The sequence below is a fragment of the Pistacia vera genome, unplaced genomic scaffold, assembly GCF_008641045.1.
Source record: "Pistacia vera cultivar Batoury unplaced genomic scaffold, PisVer_v2 Contig457, whole genome shotgun sequence".
Classification (NCBI taxonomy): Eukaryota; Viridiplantae; Streptophyta; class Magnoliopsida; order Sapindales; family Anacardiaceae; genus Pistacia; species Pistacia vera.
Window position 1 is genome coordinate 59,474 of NW_022196287.1, and position 15,743 is coordinate 75,216.

The following is a 15,743-nucleotide window of genomic DNA, read 5'->3' on the forward strand; positions in this document are numbered from 1 at the left end:
TATCCTTTGCGTCAGCTCACACTAGCCAATGCCAATCCCAAACTTTTTTTTCCCATTAAAAATTCTACCCCTCCTTACGCAACTTCAGGTACAAAACACAGTATCAACAGAGTCCAATCCTCCTCCATCTACTACGAAAATCATGCGGTCCATCTTTCTGACATCACTCCTGTAGACCCAAACAAAGAGGAGGCAAGAATATGAAAGATAATAAGTTAAATTCTAATAACAGTCTGCAATACAATACCTTTCATCAAAACACAAATTAAGGTAGCAACGACATAAGATGCGCCCAAGAAACATGCATTTTTTAGCACGTTTGGCTAGATCTTGTCTTCTGTCATTAAACCAAACAGGCACTGCAAAATACAGCTGCAGGCAAAGTGAAAAATATAAGCTGTTTTTACTACAAGAAATGATAAATATGCTATCTATTCTTGAGCCAACTTATAAGATCTTTAATTTTTTTTTTTTTTTTTTTTTTTTTTTTTTTTTTNATTTTACAGAATGCGAACACGATGACTGCGAACAACAGCGAGACGCATCCCTGGCATTTACACGGGCATGATTTCTGGGTGCTGGGGTTCGGAGATGGTCAATATGACATGGAAAATGATGATGCAAACTACAATTTGGAGAACCCGATAATGAAGAACACGGTGCCATTGCATCCGTACGGGTGGACGGCGTTGAGATTCCAGGCGAATAATCCTGGAATCTGGCTGTTTCTTTGCCACATTGAGGCGCATTACTTGCTGGGAATGTTGGTGATGTTTGAATCAGGATCCTGGATGGTCTCGGAGCCGCCTCAGGCGAACATGGGGTGTGGGAAAACCAAGAGCTTGATGAATCCATAGGTTAAAAAAATTTAATAAGTTTTATGTAATACATGATTTCAGAAGGAAAATGAAGTGGGCTTTGCTTCTGAATTAATTAATGTTTTGGTGGTTACATACACAATAATGTTGAGAAATTTTAATAATGAAAGGTGTAAAGGCAGGATTAATTGGTTGCTTATATGATTAAGTGGGATGGCTTTATTTTTTTTATTTTTTTATTTTTTATTTTTTTTAAATTAAGGACTAACATATATACCTTGCCATTTGTTAAGATTTATAAAAGTGACCATTTTTAAATTTCTAAACTCTGGAAAAGAAAAACCTAGAACTCCCTAAGACTTGTAGTGAATGAAAATCAATCAAATTTAAACAATTGAATTATTATTAGAAACTTCCTCAACAGAAGGGTTTCTAAAAAAAATTTTAAAGAGATTCTTATCAAAATCTAAGATAATGTCCTAATATCTCTTTGAGAATTTCTTAGAAAGTCATTAAAAAAAATTTAGAAATCTTATTATTATTATTTTTTTAATCAAACTGACATGTAATATTAATGAAAGTTTTAAAGGAGTTACTAAGTGATTAAAACTTATGCGGAATTAGTTGTTTGTTCATATTGTGCACAATAGTTATTCAAAGCATAAATAAAACATCCATCAAAACAAGAAAAGAACACACTCATTTTTACATAGTTCAGCAACATGCCTACTTCTATAGGACCAAGTCTAGAAGAAGCAAATCCACTATGTAAACTTATGAGTTCAAATACAAGGCAAGATAACCAAAGTTGCAAAAACACTCCCTGTTTTCTGCACGATAACTCTATCTTCTTTGTTGAACTTCAAGCCACCATAGCAAGCTTCACATAAGAGACCACCAGGTGGCACTTGAGCTCCTCTCAAGTTTCAACAACAAATGATCAACTTTGGAGCAGCAGCTTGCACACGTCCAAGCATCAACATGGAATCAAGTTCCAAAATCATCACAAATAACAAGTGAAGAGGGTAATTTTAAGCCTACCAAAGCATATGAGAAACCACAGACAAATACAAAAACCTCAGAGGATATTCAGTAATGAATCAGAGGCAATTAGGTTTATTGAGGAAGACACCAGAAAAGTATGAATATATAGAGAACAAGGTGACTAGGGTTGGGGGACAAAAAAGTTAAAGTAAAACTTTTGTGTTTTTCTTTTTGCACATGAAATTTGGGACCACAAACAAAAGTAATATTTCTTTTCACACAACGAATAGAAAGTGAACAAGTGGAAAGGCACAAAACAAAATATCAACAAGGAATAATATTATCCAAAAAGAAAAACAAATGCGTGATATATGATTGAGAAAAAAATATATGTTAGATGCATTATGAGCACATAGACTCTAAAGTGCTCACACTTGTAAAGGTGATCACCTTTAGAGAGTGTATCCATATTGGTAGAAAAGAAAAGATAATGCAGGACTCAAAACAAAATTATAAGATGACAAAAACACTAACAATTAAGTTTCTCAATAAATGGAAAGATCACGTTCATATGTTAGCTTGATAATGTTATTGTATCAGTAACATAGTTGTTGTGTCTGGTTTTTCCGCCAAGCTCGGGCCAATTCGAGGATATAGCTCGGCCCAGAATGACCTCGGCCACTATGATTGATCCATACAGCATAAGCTCGTCGAGCCGTCTAGTTGCGGACAATCTCAAGAATTATTCAATCAATCCCCAGATTACCTTAGATCCCGGATATCGCAGGAATGACTGGATCAACAGTTATCGTTGCGCGATCATAGCGCTCAATTGCAAGGATATCGGAATTGTGATTCAAATAATTTGTAATCCCCTTAATTTCGCTCTTTCCTTTATGTAAATCTTGTATATAAACCCCCTAAAACAATGAGGAGGGGGATACGAATTCTGGATTACAACTATATTGTAAGCTCTCACAGCATATACACAAAACACAGTGGACGTAGGCAGTTAACTCCGCCGAACCACTTTAAAAGTTATTGTTAGGTCCAAAAATTGTCTTGGGCTTCATGAGGCCCGATAACGAAATAAACATGTTACGACCCAAGGCTTCAACCCAATCCCGATTGGGCCTATGCTTAAAATCACCTTGTGAACTACCCACTCTATTAGTTGGGCTATTCTATAAGTTAAGCTAAACTGGGTTTCAGCTTATTAGCCTGCAACAGTTCATAAATAGGAAATCAGAATCTCATTCTATTTCCTCTTCTACTAAGATTCCAAATCTTACTCAAACTATTAAACTTAATCTAATAAGGTCAAGAAATCATATCTCTTTCATCATAGGGATTATCTCCCAAAATAGGACTTAGTGTCCTACTAAGATTCCAAATCTTACTTAAACTATTAAATTTAATCTGATAAGGTCAAGAAATCATTTTTCTTTCTTGATATGGATTATCTCCCAAAAAAGAGGACTCAATCTCCTACTAGGATTCCAGCCCCTTGGGTTCACTATAAAAACAGAGGCTTGCCCTCTCATTAGGCATGCAATCTCCCATAGTCAATCTACTCTACTCAAAACCATATATTTGCTCCTAAACTTCTTTCAGTCTTGCTGACTTGAGCATCGGAATGCCTACGGAAAACACCACCCCGGTGTTTTCCGGAAGCTTCACGCTTGCCCTTTCATATGTGCAGGTCTAGCGGATTGTCAATGGCCTCACCTCATGAGATCAGACCCTATTTTCATGACGGTAGATTTTTTGCATCTATAGTTATCTTTGTCATTTACTTTTTGGAATTATCATTCACTCATCTCTAATTACCCGTAATCACGTCCACATCAGTTCTGTTTCCAACAAGGTCAATCGGATCTCGCTGGTTGATGTAGATTTCTGTATCAACAATAGTAAATCCCCATATTTATTGATAAGAGGATTAACAAGTTTTTGATTTGTGAGTAAGATTGGGGTGTCAAGCCAATAAATCATCGAACTACCATCAATTTTGTCCCTGATTAGTAAGATTAGCTAGTGGATATTAATCCGACAACATTATCATACCAACTACATAATGAATCTCTAAATCTATTNGAGTAGGGGTTGATACTAACTGTTAAGATCAAATCCTAACAATAAAAAATTATAACCGTCGTTGACAAATGCGTAAACTTATTTCCACTTACAATGTTCATGATTTGATTGTGAATTGTCCACTTAGCATTTAACTCGTTGTCGGACGTTTTGTTAAAAAGCAATGCTAGTTTTACAAAAACACATACAAAGGGGGCATACAAAGACAATCTCTACCCTTGATTTTCATAATTTCTCTCTCTCTCTCTCTCTCTCTCTCTTTTTGTTTTTTCTTTGTTTTTTCTTCTGGATAATGTCACTTTGTAGCCTTCTTTGTAAGAATAGCATTTTTCTTTGCTAAAACCGTTAAAGGTGAAAGCTTGAGTAATTAGATAAAGAATTTGACTTTAATATCTAAAAGTTTGGTAGGTTCTCTCACGTGTGACATGGATTTGATTTTTAGGTTTAAGAAATTAGTTAACTTTTTAAGTTTACAGACATTCTCGTATCAAACATCGAAAGTTTAAGGTTTTGCTTAAAAGATTAGATAAAAAGTCCAACATTAATATTTAAGTCTAGCTTACCCTGTTACAATAATTTAAGATTATAGAATTTTAAAATCTAACAAATTTTAAAAAATTATTAGAAAAAGAGTCAAAAATTAATATTGTCTTATAACTTTCTAGTTTACCAAACATTACAATTAACTCAATAGTGAAATAATTTAAGCAGTTTTCCGAAGGTCGACACTGTTTGTGTCAACAAACAATTCGAAATCCCTCGATTGTTTTAGTATATTGTCATTGAAAGATTTTATTAATATTTTCAGTATTTTTAAAAATAAAACTAAAATTAAGCTTTTTGAACCTTTTCTCTATATCTTTATTTATTTATTTTTTCTTTTCATATATGATTATTGTGAGTAGTTGGCTGCCTCACAGCTTGTACAAAATTTGTCAAATATGTTATCAAATTAAGGAATGAAAATAGTAATAAAAAATAAATGCAAAAAATATTCTTCATGTTTTCACAATTTTTTTTAATTGAATATAGAAATCTAGCTTTTTTATTTCTAAATATTATATTTGTGTTATTATAGAACCTAGCACTTCCAATCAACCAGTGCCAAAAAATAAAAGAACATTCATTTTTTATCTATTTTTTTAAACATCTTCTTCATTAAAACAAGAAGCATTTTTTTTTTTTATTTATTTTCCTACAATTGAAACTCTATTTTCCCTATTTTTTCCTCAATTTTTGACAAATTAATTTTCCCTTCTATTTTCTCACATTCCAACCTCTTGCTCCTAAAGAAACTCTAGAAGATTTTAAGGATTCATCGATTTTCAATAGTCAATAAGAAAGAAAAAACTTTAAACGAAGAACGACACCCCATAACGTAATAAATTCCAAAAGCTTGGACATTTTCTTACATACAATGGCAGAACATAGAAGAATAAAAAAGTGTTTTATATTTACCTTAACTTCTCATTTATCAACCGTTAGATTATTTCAAATCAAAGGTTGAAAATTTAAGTCACTATTTATCTATTTTTTTAAACATGCTTCTTCATTTAAACAAAAGAAGCATTTACTTATTTTTATTATTATTCCTACAATTGAAACTCTATTTTCCCTATTTTTTTACTCAATTTTTGACAAATTAATTGCCCTTCTATTTTCTCACATTCCAAACACTCTTGCTCCTAAAGAAACCTAGAAGATTATTAAGGATTCATTGATTTTTAGTAGTCAACAAGAAAGAAAAAACCTTAAACAAAAACTGACACCCCATACGTAATAAATTTCCAAAAAGCTTGGATTTTCTTTATATACAACGGCGGAACAAGAAGAATAAAAAGTGTTTTATATTTACCTTTAACTTCCATTTATCAACCGTTAGATTATTTCAAATCAAAGGCTAAAATTAAGCACCATTTATCTATTTTTTAAACATGCTTCTTCATTTAAAACAAAGAAGCATTTTATTTATTTTTTATTATTATTCCTACAATTGAAACTCTACTTTCCCTATTTTTTTACTCAATTTTTGACAAATTAATTTTCCCTTCTATTTTCTCACATTCAAAACACTCTTGCTCCTAAAAACTCTAGAGATTATTAAGGATTCTTGATTTCGGTAGTCAATAAGAAAGAAAAAACCTTAACAAGAACGCACACCCCATAACCGTAATAAATTTCCAAAAAGCTTGGACATTTTCTTTATATACAACGGCGGAACATAGAAGAATAAAAAAGTGTTTTATATTTACCTTTAACTTCTCATTTATCACCGTTAGATTATTTCAAATCAAAGGCTGAAAATTTAACACCATTTATCTATTTTTTTAAACATGCTTCTTCATTTAAAACAAGAAGCATTTTATTATTTATTTTTTATTATTCCTACAATTGAAACTCTATTTTCCCTATTTGAACATCTTCAGTTGAAATAGAATTAATCAATTTTGCTAAAGTAAGGAAAATTGTGATTCACGAAAACCATTACACATGATAATAATATATAATAAAAAAAAACTTAAAAGCACAGAGGCATATAAGATAAGTTATTTTAAAAAAAATAAATAGTTTTCTTATCAAAAAGATTGACACAAAAAGTTGGTGGGCATTAGGCAAAAGTAAAAAAGATAGATTATATTGTTGTTATAAGAACACAATCGAAGAAAGTTGAAGCATATGAATTCGTTTTGTGAGGTCATTTTTATTAATATGTCTATGTGAGATGTGTACATCGTGGTACGTTATATTTTAAGAAAACGGATAAGTATTATGTAGAAAATAAGGAAAAGAAATGGTGTTTAATCATCACTTTATTTTGATGGAATAAAGTAATCATTATTGACCGGCGACTGACTTCACCTACCCAAAGTTTGGCATAAAGACAGTTGATACCCAAGAGGTTGGAAAATGAACTACTTTCTGTCATATTCTGTTAGCAATTTCTATCTGCTAAAGACATATAGTAATTTCATTCTCACCCCAAGCCGTTTGCACAGCCATCTTGCATCAATCGACGATTTTTTGACCGATTTAGCATTTTCTGCGAAGTTCGGTGATAAACAGTGGCACTGCCCTTGTTGGCGCGCGTTGGGAATAAAGATCGGTAGGTATTCTAGTCTTTCACCATTTTTGTCTTTTAACATATGGAAATTTTAACAGAACATGATAGAAAGTGGATGTTTGTCATTTCCAAATCTTTTGGTACCATTTTGTCTTACAACAAACTTTGGGTGTGTTTAAGTCGTTCCCCTTTAATTGACCTTTGAATTGTTTCCTTACCCCTTTTTAATCAAGATAACATGAATTGACAATAAAGACTAAAAAGCAAGCGACAAATAAATTGTGTTAAACAAAGGATGCAGGGAAAAGAAAAACACTACAGAAGATAAAAAAAAAAAAAAATGTGTAAAATTGAAGGGTTTTGACAAATGTATAGTACTGCTTCAAAAATTCTATCTATAATATGAATATTATGGTTCATAATGTTTTGATAATAAGTATCAATTCAGTTTCATGGTTTTGTAAAACAAGTTTGAGAATTTCTGGATTATCTGAAAAATAATAAAAGTTATAGCATAATTGAATACAAGATTGTTTTAAAGCAACTACCCTAGGTAGTTTGACTGTTTATTTAGGACTCTTAGCTTTATTAATTAAGAGGTTCTGAGTTCGAACTCTCCACGACTACTAATAAGGAAAATAACTACTAAACTACATAGCCGTTAACTTCAAGATCCCGAAGAACTAATTGAGGTACATGCAAGCTGACTCGAACATCTCCAGATACCAAACCAAAAAAAAAAAAAAAAAGATTGTTTCAAAGCCTAATTTTTATGAGAATTTTTTTCAAGAAAAAATATGAGAAGATTTTTTTTTTTTTTGGGGGGAGGGGGGGCGGGGCGCTGGCGTTGTTAGGAATCTCTCTGATAATAAGAAATATAAAAAAAAAATTTTGAAGATTAACACTTGATAGAGAATCTCTCTTGAGGTCAAAATAAATTAAGAAAAAAAAAACCTTTAAAAATAAGAGATCATCGTTTCGTATTTATAATAGGCTCTTGTAATGAAGTGCAAAGTAAAGTACATTAATAAAAATATACATGTTTTGTGTAGTACACTTTAGTATTTCTAAATTTAGAATTAATTAACCCAAACCCTAATGGTAAAATCATTCGTAAAAACATGTCATGATTAACATATTAAGTTTTTTTTAAAAAAAAAAAACAATTTCCAATTTGAAAAAGTTCAGTAAAAATTTGGTTCTAAGTGTTTACAGATAATATAGTCCATTTGCTATATCAATAAATGACATTCGCATACAGACGTTGATATAAGAGAAATATATTTTTGCATGTTATATATAATAACATGTAAAATATATTTTTAAATTGTCTAAATCTCTAACAAAAAATATTATTATAATAATTATTCAACATTTTTTTTATTAATATACTAGTACAATCCAATCTTACAACCTTTTCTCACAACCCTCAACTGTGTTCGTAATTGGTTAGCTCGTCTCGTCTGCTTGCTATGGGTCATGCTTACGTATTTGTCAACTAACCATATTACGAACTATTATGTTGGAGGTTGTGAGAGAAGATTGTAGAGCTACATTACTCTTTTTTTATAGGACAGTACTACACTTACAACTCAATCTTACAAGCTCTCTCTCACAACCGATGTGATGTTGTAAACTAATTGTGAGTTATCTTTGGATTTTGTGAAAAAGTTGGTAAATTTGGGTTCTGAGCCAATTTTTGTTGTTTTTATAATATAAAGAAAAATTTATCGTTCCAATGAAAGTTCCAACGGCAACAAGCCCAGGAAGAAGATATTATGGTTTCAACGTTAAATTTATGCAAATTGGCTCCCACAGATGGACTCCTGTTCAAGTCTTCATTTCTATATAAAGAACAAATCAGTAAAGCAAGTCTCACACAAATCAATCTTCCGTAGTTTTCCAAGCTCCAGGAGTCCGAAATTCTTCGGCCAAATGGCTGGAGAAATTTTATTTTTCAAGGGCACAAAATCTCATCTTATTTTCTTGCTTTCTGCCTGGTGGGCACATGTTTATTGGCTGAGCTAAAGTTCATAATTTGACATGGGAGGTGAGCTATCAGTACAAGTCTCTTGACTGTTACAAAAACTTGCTATTGCCATCAATGGAGAGACTCCAGGGCCTACAATTTTTGCAACCGAAGGCGATACGATTATCGTCAATGTTAAGAATAATTTGTTGATGGAAATCTTGCTATCCATTGGCATGGCATCAGACAGGTAGAATATTTCATATATTTATGTGCTTTTCTTCTTATCTAAGTTACAGACATTGGATAATTTTTTAAATCTTCTATTTCCAAGTCATTAGTGAATCTAATGTTACTTTTCCGTAAAGTTTTGTTCTTAAAAATGGAAATCAATGAAGAAAGGAAGTTATATTTTGTGTTCATGCATGGCAGAGTGGAATCCTTGGAGTGATGGAACAGATGGAGTTTCACAGTGTGGAACAATGCCGGGGACACCTTCGTTTACCAATTTGTTGTCGATACGGTTCGTCTTCAGAAGTATTTGTTAACTAATTTCTGTTATCTGTCAACCGTTGACCTGTTAGACTTAAACACTAATGTTAGACGTTTACATAGCTTTAAACTGTTGTAAACAGGCAGGAACGTATATGTACCATTCGCATATGGAATGCAAAGAGAATCTGGGCTAATGGTTTGATTAAGGTAGCCTTCCTTTTGGAACAATAGAGCCCTTTACATATTAACAGTGAGCATGAGTTGTCCTGAGTGATTGGTACCATTCAAGCTCTTATGACAAGCCACAGGCCTGACTTCCATACCCTATGTCTGGGTTGGGGACCTCAGGTAAATAAAAAATTTTACACTTGATAATATACGAAACTTTTTCATAATCACTTTTGCTAACTTGTGCTTTGCAGTGTAACATCAATTTCAGTCATAATCGCTTTTGCTAATTTGTGTTTTACGTGTGTAACATCAATTTCAGTCACTTCTAATAAATGGAAGAGGAAAGTATGATTGCGCAAATCTTAGCGCCAGTGTGTTTGTAATGCAGCAAATCCTGATGCGCTCCAGCTTCTTACAGTAGTCCCTGGAAGAACATATAGATTCAGAATTGCTAGCTTAACTTCTTTATCAGCTCTTAGTTTCCAAATAGAGTTAATTAATTTTATTATTTTACAATAAAACTAAAAGCAGTTAGAATTGATAATCATTTGATCAATAATAGATGCTCTCAACAATTTTATTATTTTACAATACGAAATGCAACACAACTAAAGTTCTATCTTTTTATGTTCAAAACACAAATCATTCTTCCATGCGAGACGTTCTAATTTTAAAATCTAGATTACTTGACACCAGAATGCATTAAGATGACAAAATTTTTTGAATTTCAGAAACTTGACTGAATTTTTTTTTTAATGTATTTTTCACATCAAAAATTGATTCAAATTTAAAAGAAGCCAGTGCATCCCATCTAAGGTTTCATTTAAACACACGTAGACTAAGTCCCTGATGATTTGATATAAACTTTTGCAGAGAGCAGACACTAAAGCACCCTTTTAAGGATTACTAAGCTGAAAAGTTTTTTTCCAGGGCCACAACATGACTGTGGTTGAAGCTGATGGCAACTACGGGAGCCATTTGCCACAGAAAACCTGTACATTTACTCAGGAGAAACATACTCAGTTTTAGTCACAGCCAATCAAAGTTCCTCCACACAATTACTGGATCACGACAAACGTAGTCGGCAGAGAGCCCCCCACACCAATCGGCCAAGCCATCCTTAACTACTATCCGAACCACAACCACAAACCCCCCACCACAACTCCACCTCCAGGGCCTCTCTGGAACGACACAGACGCCCGGAAAACAAAAGCGTGGCCATCAAGGCCCGCCAGGGCTACGTCCAAACCACCGCATCCGAAAGTCATCGTTCTCCTGAACACTCAAAACAGGTCGATGGCTACACCAAATGGGCCATCAACAATGTGTCACACACATCTCCTGGAAACCCCCTACCTCATCGCCGTGAAAAAAAACTGCTCGATGTGTTCGATCAGACGCCGGTGCCTGGGGCTACGACTACGAAAACTATGACATTTCAGTGTCCAGAGCAACACCAATGCTACAACAAGCTCATCCATTTACAGGCTGGCGTTCAATTCAACAGTGGATGTAATTTTACAGAATGCGAACACGATACTGCGAACACACGAGACGCATCCCTGGCTTTACACGGCATGATTTCTGGGTGCTGGGGTTCGGATGGTCAATATGACATGGAAAATGATGATGCAAACTACAATTTGAGAACCCGATAATGAAGAACACGGTGCCATTGCATCGTACGGGTGGACGGCGTTGAGATTCCAGGCAATAATCCTGGATCTGGCTGTTTCATTGCCACATTGAGGCGCATTACTTGCTGGGAATGTTGGTGATGTTTGAATCAGATCCTGGATGGTCTCGGAGCGCCTCAGGCGAACATGGGTGTGGGAAAACCAAGAGCTTGATGCATCCATAGGTTAAAAAAATTTAACAAATTTTATGTAATAAATGATTTCAGAAGGAAAATGAAGTGGGTTTTGCTTCTGAATTAATTAATGTTTTGGTGGTTACTACACAATAGTTGAGAAATTTTAATAATGAAAGGTGTAAAGCCAGGATATATTAGTTGCTTATATGATTAAGTGGGGATGGCTTTTTATTTTTTTATTTTTTTAAATTAAGGACTAACATATATACCTTGCCATTTGTTAAGATTTATAAGTGACCATTTTTTAATTTCTAAACTCTGGAAAGAAAAACCTAGAACTCCAGACTCAGACGTGTAGTGAATGAATCATGAATTTAAACATGAATTATTATTAGAAACTTCCTCAACGGAGGTTTCTAAAGAAAATTTTAAAGAGATTCTTATCAAAATCTAAGATAATGTCCTAATATCTCTTTGAGAATTTCTTAGAAAGTCGTTAAAAATTTTTAGAAATCTTATTATTATTATTTTTTAAATCAAACTGACATGTAATATAATGAAAGTTTTAAAGGGGTTACTAAGTGATTAAAACTTATGCAATTAGTTGTTTGTTCATACTGTGCACAATAGTTATTCAAAGCATAAATAAAACACTATCAAAACAAGAAAAAACACACTCATTTTTACATGGTTCGCAACATGCCTACTTCTATGGACCAAGTCTAGAAGAATCAAATCCACTATGTAAACTTATGAGTTCAAATACAAAGCAAGATAACCAAAGTTGCAAAAACATCCCTGTTTTCTACATGACAACTCTATCTTCTTTGTGAACTTCAAGCCACCATAGCAAGTTCACATATGAGACCACCAGGTCGCACTTGAGCTCCTCTCAAGTTTCAACACAACAATGATCAACTTTGGAGCAGCACACTTGCACACGTCCAAGCATCAACATGGAATCAAGTTCCAAAACATCATCACAATAACAAGTGAGAGGGTAATTTTAAGCCTACCAAAGCATATGAGAAACCACAGACAATACAAAAACCTCAAGGATATTCAGTAATGAATCAGAGGCAATTAGGTTTATTGAGGAGACACACCAGAAAAGTATGAATATATAGAGACAAGGTGACTAGTTGGGGGGACAAAAAAGTTAAGTAAACTTTTGTGTTTTTCTTTTTGCACATGAAATTTGGGACCACAACAAAAGTAATATTTCTTTTCACACACACAGAATAGAAATGAACAAGTGAAAGGCCAAAACAAAATATCAACAACAAGGAATAATTTATCCAAAAGAAAAAACAATGCGTGATATATGATTGAGAAAAAAATATATGTTAGATGCATTATGAGCACATAGACTCTAAAGTGCTCACACTTGTAAAGGTGATCACCTTTGTGTATCCATATTGGTAGAAAAGAAAAGATATGCAGGACTCAAAACAAATTTATAAGATGACAAAACACTACAATTAAGTTTCTCATAAATGGAAAGATCCGTTCATATGTTAGCTTGATAATGTTATTGTATCAGTAACATAGTTGTTGTGTCTGGTTTTTCCGCCAGCTCGGCCAATTCGAGGATATAGCTCGGCCCAGAATGACCTCGGCCACTATGATTGATCCATACAGCATAGCTCGTCGAGCCGTCTAGTTGCGGACAATCTCAAGAATTATTCAATCAACTCCCAGATTACCTTAGATCCCGGATATCCAGGAATGACTGGATCAACAGTTATCGTTGCGCGATCATAGCGCTCAATTGCAAGATATCGGAATTGATTCAAATAATTTGTAATCCCCTTAATTTCGCTCTTTCCTTTATGTAAATCTTGTATATAAACCCCCTAAAACAATGAGGAGGGGGATACGAATTCTGGATTACAACTAATTGGCTCTCACGCATATACACAAAAACCAGTGACGTAGGCAGTTAACTCCGCCGAACCACTTTAAAAGTTATTGTTAGGTCCAAAATGTCTTGGCTTCATGAGGCCCGATAACGAAATAAACATGTTACGACCCAAGGCTTCAACCCATCCCGATTGGGCCTATGCTTAATCACCTTGTGAACTACCCACTCTATAGTTGGGCTATCTATAAGTTAGCTAAACTGGGTTTCAGCTTATTAGCCTGCAACAGTTCATAAATAGGAAATCAGAACTCATTCTATTTCCTCTTCTACTAAGATTCCAAATCTTACTCAAACTATTAAACTTAATCTAATAAGGTCAAGAATCATATCTCTTTCATCATAGGGATTATCTCCCAAAATAGGACTTAGTGTCCTACTAAGTTCCAATCTTACTTAAACTATTAAATTTAATCTGATAAGGTCAAGAAATCTTTTTCTTTCTTGATATGGATTATCTCCCAAAAAAGAGGACTCAATCTCCTACTAGGATTCCACCCTTGGGTTCACTTAAAACAGAGGCTTGCCCTCTATTAGGCATGCATCTCCCATAGTCTAATCCTCTACCAAAACCATATATTTGCTCCTAACTTCTTTCAGTCTTGCTGACTTGAGCATCGGAATGCACTGAAAACACCACCCCGGGTGTTTTCCGGAAGCTTCACGCTGCCCTTTCATATGTGCAGGTCTAGCGGATTGCAATGGCCTCACCTCATGAGATCAGACCCTATTTCATGACGGTAGATTTTTTGCATCTATAGTTATCTTTGCATTACTTGGAATATCATTCACTCATCTCTAATTACCCGTATCACGTCCACATCAGTTCGTTTTCCAACAGGTCAATCGGATCTCGCTGGTTGATGTAGATTCTGTATCAACAATAGTAAATCCCCATATTATTGATAGAGATTAACAAGTTTTTGATTTGTGAGTAAGATTGTGTGCAAGCCAATAATATCGAACTACATCAATTTTGTCCCTGATTATAGATTAGCTAGTGGATTAATCCGACAACATTTCATACAACAACTACAATGAATCCTAAATCTATCATATAAGAAAAAAGTGTTTATTATAAGTAAAATGTGATATTAAATACATATCGAATGCACCGACCAATCAGTATGAATAATCTAATTATTGTGCGGTTTTTTCTATGTGACTAACCGAATAAAAGTTAGACCATGATTAGTTTTGTAAGTCATTTTAATTAATAATGACTATGTAAGTAAGATGTGACAAATTGTGTTACATGATATTTCTTAAGAAACGGGTAAGTCATTATGTAGAAAATAAAGAATAGAACTGGTGTCTAATCATCACTTTATTTTTGATGGAATAAACAGATAAGAGTAGGAAATAATCATTAATTGACCTTTGAATTATTTTTACCCTTTTTTAAATCAAGATGACATGAATTGACAATAAAAGTTAAAAACATGCGACAAATTATTGTATGAAACAACAGGAATGCAGGGAAAAAAAATAAAAGAACACTACAAAAAATAAAAAAAATAAAATTGTAAAATGAAGGGTTTTGACAAAGTACCGTATTGCTTTAAGACTTCTATTATAATACGAGTAATTATCGGTTCAACAATGTTTTGATAATAAGTAACAATTCAACTTTGAACTCGGTTTTGTAAAACTGTTTGAGATTTTTGAATTATCTAAAGAATAATAAGTTACAGCATAACTGAACGAAGATGTTCAAAAAACCCTCATGAAGAATCTCTCTTGATGTTCAAAATAATAATAAAAAATAAAACCTTAAAATCTCATAATGAAATATCAGAAACTTTCCTAATTAGCTAACATCTTAATGAAAAAAATTACCTAATTAACCATCCTACTGTGAACTTCTGAATCAGTAGCAAAGTAAGAACTTATTCAAATCAAGCTGTGGGAAAGTTTGCCATGCTTGTGTTAAGAGATCATTGTCGTATTATAAAGTTTTTGTAAATATAATTCAAATTAAAATACAGATAAAACATATATGTTTTATGTAGTACAGTTAGTATTTCAATTTAGAATAAATTAATCCAAATGGTAATAATTTGAAAAACATGATAGTACAGTAAACCCTCTCTATAGTTTATAATGGTGGGACTAACTAATTTTATTACTATGAGGAGGTTATAACTTAATAGAGGTGTAGTTAAAAAAATTTCTTATTTCATAATTCATGTTTTAGTAGTATAACATTAGGATTTCAATTCATGTTTTAATAATATTATAGTTTTAATTCAGCGTTTCACTTGCCTACTTTTGAAACGGATAGAAAATCGTGTTTTGAAACCAACAAAGATAACTGTCCTTGATGGAATTGTAAAGACAGTTGCTGCATGACAACTGATGTGAAGCCACAGAGACTTGTCAATTGTTTTAAGCATTACAAAATTAGGACTCCT

General features: G+C 33.2%; 1 pseudogene; it reads left to right on the top strand.

Annotated features, from left to right (window-relative positions):
* Window positions 1-518: 518 nt before the first annotated feature.
* Window positions 519-11,456, top strand: LOC116144804 (annotated as a pseudogene).
* Window positions 11,457-15,743: the final 4,287 nt, after the last annotated feature.